This window comes from Falco naumanni, chromosome 6, assembly GCF_017639655.2.
Source record: "Falco naumanni isolate bFalNau1 chromosome 6, bFalNau1.pat, whole genome shotgun sequence".
In the NCBI taxonomy this organism is placed as follows: Eukaryota; Metazoa; Chordata; class Aves; order Falconiformes; family Falconidae; genus Falco; species Falco naumanni.
The window spans coordinates 5471121-5477313 of NC_054059.1; positions in this window are offsets into that span (position 1 = coordinate 5471121).

The following is a 6193-nucleotide window of genomic DNA, read 5'->3' on the forward strand; positions in this document are numbered from 1 at the left end:
GTGACTGGGAGACCAGGGGTCCAGTGCAAAGTACAAGACCCAGCCTGGTGGCATAGACATACTCAATGAGACTCAGGATCACACCTTAAAATGCAGTTTGTGGTCTACAAGCAAATCCCAGCAGGAACTGGAATGTTTCTTAGAGATTGCTGGAAGTTTATAACAGAGCAGGGAACACAACCTCCTTCTCCTAAGCCCTGTGCTGATACTGGAACATCCCCTCACCCCATTCCTTTGTTATACAATGGGGTCCAGGACACAGACTTTTTCTTTTTTTTTTTTTTTTTTTTGCTTTTTAAGAAGCAAAAATCCCTTTGCTAATGTGGGTGCACAACTTGAAATACAGGCTGAGGAAAAGAGGCACCAAATTTGTTTAGGTGCTAGGAAGAAACACCCAGACTTGGCGCTTTACCAAACACCAGAGAACTGGGTGTTTCCACCTTATTGCACTCCTGCAACCACTCTAAACTCAGGAGGTCACAACCTGGCTTGTCCCTGCTGGCAGATCATGCTGTGGACTTATGTAGTTCATCAAAAAACGAGCTACAAAATTTACTGTCCCTGTGATAATGCTGGCAGTGGCTGGAGAGGTAATCAGCTTGCAGCATTCATTCAGCAAGAAGATTTGCTGGCTGCCACACAATGCAACATCAGCAGCATCACCTACAGATGAGCCACCTCAGAGGTGTTGAGAGAGCCAGGTCCCAGATCAGGGGGCTGTTTCCCAAAATATCCCCATTGAAAGAGAACTTAAAGCGCTCATAGCCTGTCTTCCCTTCAGGCTCTAAAAGCTTTGCAGTGCCTCACCCAAAGGGTTTGTGCTACGGTGTGCTTGCCCATCTGGGTTCAAACCTGCAGTGGGGCTGAGCTCTTGCAGCAAAGGCTGCCCTGGGTATGGTTCCTCCAGGAAAGGTCCAGTGCTGCACCCCGGGCTGCAGCAGGACAAATGCTGCACCCTGGGCTGAAGTGATGCAGGACTGGGGTGGATGTCGTCGCATAGGTGAGGTGGCAACTCAGAACCCCTGCACAAGAGGCTTCCTCGCTGAGCTCAGCAAGTGGGCCACGTGGTCCCCCTAGCAAGAAGACGCTGGCCAGTGAATTCCCAAGGTGAGCTGTGTTTTTCAGCTTGGCTTTAACTTCTTTGAGTGCTCCCTCTTCCTGTATTTAGGCTTGAGGACAGCTAAATAAGAACTCTCCTGTGTCTCCTCTCTCTTCTTTTCTCTTGTCATTATCTCCATGCTGCGCCAAGTACTTTTGATGTTTTCAGTCTCTTTAGAAATCTGCCCATGCCCCTTCCTTTCCATCAGCCTTCTTGAACTCTTCTGTTTGCTACTACATTATATCCCAAGTACGATGACCACACACATAGACTGCATCTGAAGGCTGATCGTAGCACGTATTTATATCATCATATCAGCATTACCCAATAACACTTTCCACCCACAGTTTAGCACCTCTCCAGCTACCTTTTGGACTACCACTGTCCAGCCGCTTTCGTTTTGCTTCCCTCGGTGATACTGATACATTCTTTCCTCTGAGTGACTACAGTCAATTATTTCTTCTATTCTGCATTGCCTCCTGGAGTTTTTACACTCCATTTCGTGTGCCATAATGTTGCCTGGTTATCTTGCTGTGTCAAGGCTCTTCTGACGTTCCTTGCAATTCTCTCTAGTTTTGACATGCTGTGGTAATTGTATATTAAAATATGGCATTTTCCACTATTCTGTTACACTTACTTCATCTACACTATATCAGAACATGATCAGGCCTAGATGCAAGGAGGACCAAAAAAGGGGAAGAAACACCTGCCACAGAGAGCTGTAAGCCCCTTTGATATGAGCTCTCGGGCTTTTTATTTTTGGAAAAATCTAGGAAATAATATTGCGAGGTCTGTGCGGTAGTGCCTTACGTTATCAGTGTTGAGTTCCTTCTTCCTCGGTGGGTGTCCTTTCACATCACTTCTGATCTAATCATCAGAGGTTCTGTCTGAGAGCCATTTCGGCTTTTATCTTGCTGCTATAATTAAATTGCTTATCTTTTACAGGGGTTGCTGGTTTAGAGCATTCTGTTTTAGGGAAAAAAAGTATACCACACTAAAGGATCCTAAACAGGAGCTTACTCAGAGTAGCTTGTGGGCATCTTTTAATCTGTACAGCTTTGGTCTGTCCCAGTAATGCAGGGCAAATACAGAGGAAACTGTGAGTAAGACTTACGCGACTCATTTTCACACTCCTCTCAGTCGTCCCCTAGAAGGAAGCAGCATGGTCTTAGAGGATTAAAAAAATATGGGAGAGGGATGAAAGAAATTTGGAAGAGAGACCGGGTACAGGAAAAAGCAAAACTACAGGCAAAATGGCAGAGAGTATGGGGAAACGGTGTTCTGCAATAAATTGCTGGAAAAATTACAATGCCAACTTAATGTTATTAGGATGTGGGATATCTTTTTACACACTTTTCACTGTAAACAGCCAAAACATGTTTAGATGGATACCTAAATAAATAAAATCTTCCCATTCCTCCTTAATCTCAAATTGTCTTATTAAGAGCTCAGATTCACAAAGAAGAAAATCCTATTAAGCTACATGTACCCCTAGCAGTAATGTTTGCTTTTAAAGATATCTCTCTCTCCTACGCACTCCCAAATCACTTAAGAGGCTTTTATTAAATTTCAAAGTTAGATAGCTTTCCTTTGCAGCCAGCCCAGTAATAGGAAATGCTGGCTAGTTAAGAGCAAGGGAAGGCAGGCAGTATTGAATCAGGAAATAAAAAGAAAAGTAAAAGAACATAAGAAAACCATGGTAGAGTTCTCCCTCCTGAATCAGCTGACAATATAATTCAAAATGATACAAGGTCCCTCTTTCATACAGCCCTGTTACGCGACAGCAGCGTGTGAAAGACCAGAAGACAACACCACCGAAGCAAGCAGCACTGTAGGAAATTAGCTGGCTCTAATCACCCAGCGATTTATGGTGACACAGCCAAGAGGACCGAGCCATGAGAATGGTCGTGCCGCTCCGATGATACGTATTCACCCAGCAGAGGTGGGCAGGTTTTGCTGCTCTTATACGGAGGCTATAAGGACTGATACATGATCATCAGATTTTTATTTGGTTTTTTCTCGGGACAAATAAAGATGCTGCTTTGTTATATTGGGGTGAATCCCCCGTAACTCCATCGATCTTTTTAATTCATGGGTCGGCTCACTTAATTTGTTACATTATTTTCCTCATTAATGGCTTATTAAGGCAGGCTGCAAGAACAAATGGCGGCATATGGATTTCTCGTGGGCAGGCATCCCCTCCCAGACAGTGAGGTGGAAGCAGCGGCCACTGCGCTGCCCGGGCTGCACTCCAGCACACCTAGGGGCTTTGCACAGCGTCCTCCTTTCCTTACTGACTCAGATGGAGCTGGGCTGGAAAACAAGTCCCAGAGGAACTCGCTCCAATGTATCTCGTGGCGTATGAGGCATTGCGGCGAGGCAGATGATGTAATATCGATTGTTTCTTAGTGAGAGAGGAGGGGAATGTCAGCCAAAGAAATTACGCCTGTGAATAGCAGATGAGGAGGAAATAATGAGAGAATTGGTGGAGTAAATGAAGACATAAAAGCATGTAATACAAAGAAAGAAGCATTTGCTCTGACCCCCATGACCTGCTGTGGTATTAGTGTACAGTTTTAGTAGTGTAATGATCATTAAGGCTCTGATCCCCATTACTAGGAGCACGGACGTTTCACTGCCTTGTACAAGACTCTGCGTTTCAGTCTGGTATTAATAAAAATTGGTTTCACCTATCATTACACTTTCCCGGCTTAATCATCTTCAAGCGTATCGTGTGTTCAAACGTTGCCATTTGTTGAGCAGTGAGCCAGTCATCTTAACAGGTTGTTTTTTCCAGCATCTCAGTACAACCCCTTTCAGCATACACAAGTGCCGTCACTTGGCCCATTTCGACAGACGAGGAGCGAGACGTATGGCTCCAACACAACCATGTGACAGTTTGCGTTGATGGGGTTTTTTTCCTCCCTTTGGATAAATAATACGATTTTTTTTAAAGTAGCAGCCATGGGAGTGACTGCGTAACATGCAAACCTATCAAGAAAGGCTAGTGACGAATTCTCCAGCAAAACAAACTTTCGCCCCAAAACCAGGAGGGATATAAAACCGACACCGGGCTGCGGAGGCAGGTCAGTTGAGGCAGGGTGGGTTCCCCGCCAGCCCGAGGTGATGCTGCTGAGAGGACAGTCTTTCTCCCGGCCCCAGCTGGGCTCAGCTCTGCTGCGGGAAGCCCAAAGCCACAGGAGCTCTGGCGCAGGCAGCGGCTCGCTGGGATTTGAGGCTGCTCGACTCGTGGATGAGGGGAACCTCAGGAGACAGAGGCAGCTGTTCCTCTGTTCTGCATTGCAGGGGGGCGGGGGGGAGGGGGAGGGGAAGGTAGGTAGACTAGGAATGGTTTGATTTTCCAAAGCAGTTCTTTTTTTCTTTTCTTCTCTCCCCACAGAATTTCCTTTTCGGGGGGAAAATGACTCATTTTTCTGCCAAACCAAACTTTTGCAAATGCCAGGATTTCTTGCGGAATAGAAGTCCTGCATTTCAACCAGCTCTCAGCAGAGATATTTCAAACCAAGGCATCTGCAGCATTTAGTTTCCTTAGTTACGTGCCATATGCATCCAGGTAGAAAGGGCAAGGGTCTGACACAGCTACTACAGCTTTTTCAAAGTATCTGAGCCCTTCCTTGGCTTTTAGAGAAGTGAGGGGTGTATGTCTACAGCCAGGAAGACAGCAACAAGAGTATGTCTGACCTTGCCTCGCTTCCACTCCCCTTATCATATCAGCACGTTTCCAGTTTCTGCTTTCCATTGTTTGGAGAAAAACGGTGCTTCAAGAAAGGGGATGATTTACGGTGTACTTAGTTCACTAATTCAGGCTGTACACGCAAGGCTAAAAGCATATATCCTTTTTCCCAGATACGGATAGGGGCTACCTGAGTTCAGTTTCCTCACTCTGGTCAGTCTAACCTTCTGCTTAAGCTAGAAAGTTCTCCCCCCTCCACCTTTCAGGTCAGCAAAGCTCTGGACAATAGTCCAAATGCAATGAGGACCCTTCTTCCCAGGATATTGCCTTTTCTTAAGTTGGTTCTTCTCTGCCTTGCGACGTTTAGGACTAGGTCACTGATGACTGAGTTGCCTTCTCTGGAGAGTGGCTGCACATTCCCCTCAAAACTAGTGGTATCAGTAATTCATAAACCCATAGGACAGCACCGTATCAGTTCTAGCTGGGCTTGGAGCAAGCCAGTGATCCCAACATCTTCTCCAAAGATGCTCTTCTGCTCCTAGAGGCTAATTTTTCTAGACACCTGCCAGATATATGAGAGTGGGTAAAGCCATGAAGCGTGGAACTAATGATACAATGATGTTTGCCTGGATCTGCAGAGTCTGAAGGTTTTCAGCAACCTCCTTTTTCTGTAGCACATGGGCAAAGTTTCATTTTGGTGCTGTAAGCAGATAGAGACTGCCTGCAGCTGGTGACGTAGCTTTTGCAATGCATTTGTCCACATTTTGCTGTGCATGTTATGCTCTGTGCTGAAAGGAGCAGCTGGGTGGCAGAGCAGAAGGCTGCTTGTTTTGCTCTTCTGGTGGTTGTGGTTGAGGTTGGTAGGGGAAAAAATGGGCTTTTCTGAGACTGGGTCAGCTGGGGAAACACCGGGAGTGAAAGGTGAGGCAAGGCATACGGCAGAAAGCTGGCAGTAGGGGCTGTCAGTGACACCAGGGACCAAGTCCTGTGGAGGGTGGAGAGCACGGGTAGGCTCCAGTGCGGATGGAGGTAGGTAGGCAAAGACTTCATCTGTAGGTGACAGATGCAGAGGCTCCTGAAAGTCACTGACTCTGAGCTTCCCTAGTTTGGGAGTTGCCATATTCTTGCTTAGATTCCCACAAGACCCCACTTTGGAGATCCATCCCCCACTGCTGGGGTGCTTGGTGTTCGCTTCAGGCAAGGGGGAAGGAGATGACCCCAAAACTCACATGCCTGTCACCCCAGTGAGATATTTCTCCCTGGTGCCAGGCGAGATGCCAGGTATCAGTGGGCAGGACCAGGCTGGCAGCCCAGCAGCACGTCCCAGCGTTCAGCCGACCAAGCCACCCTTTCCCTGGGTCCTGGGAAAAAGATATCCTCTCTCGGAACAGAAAGCAGCC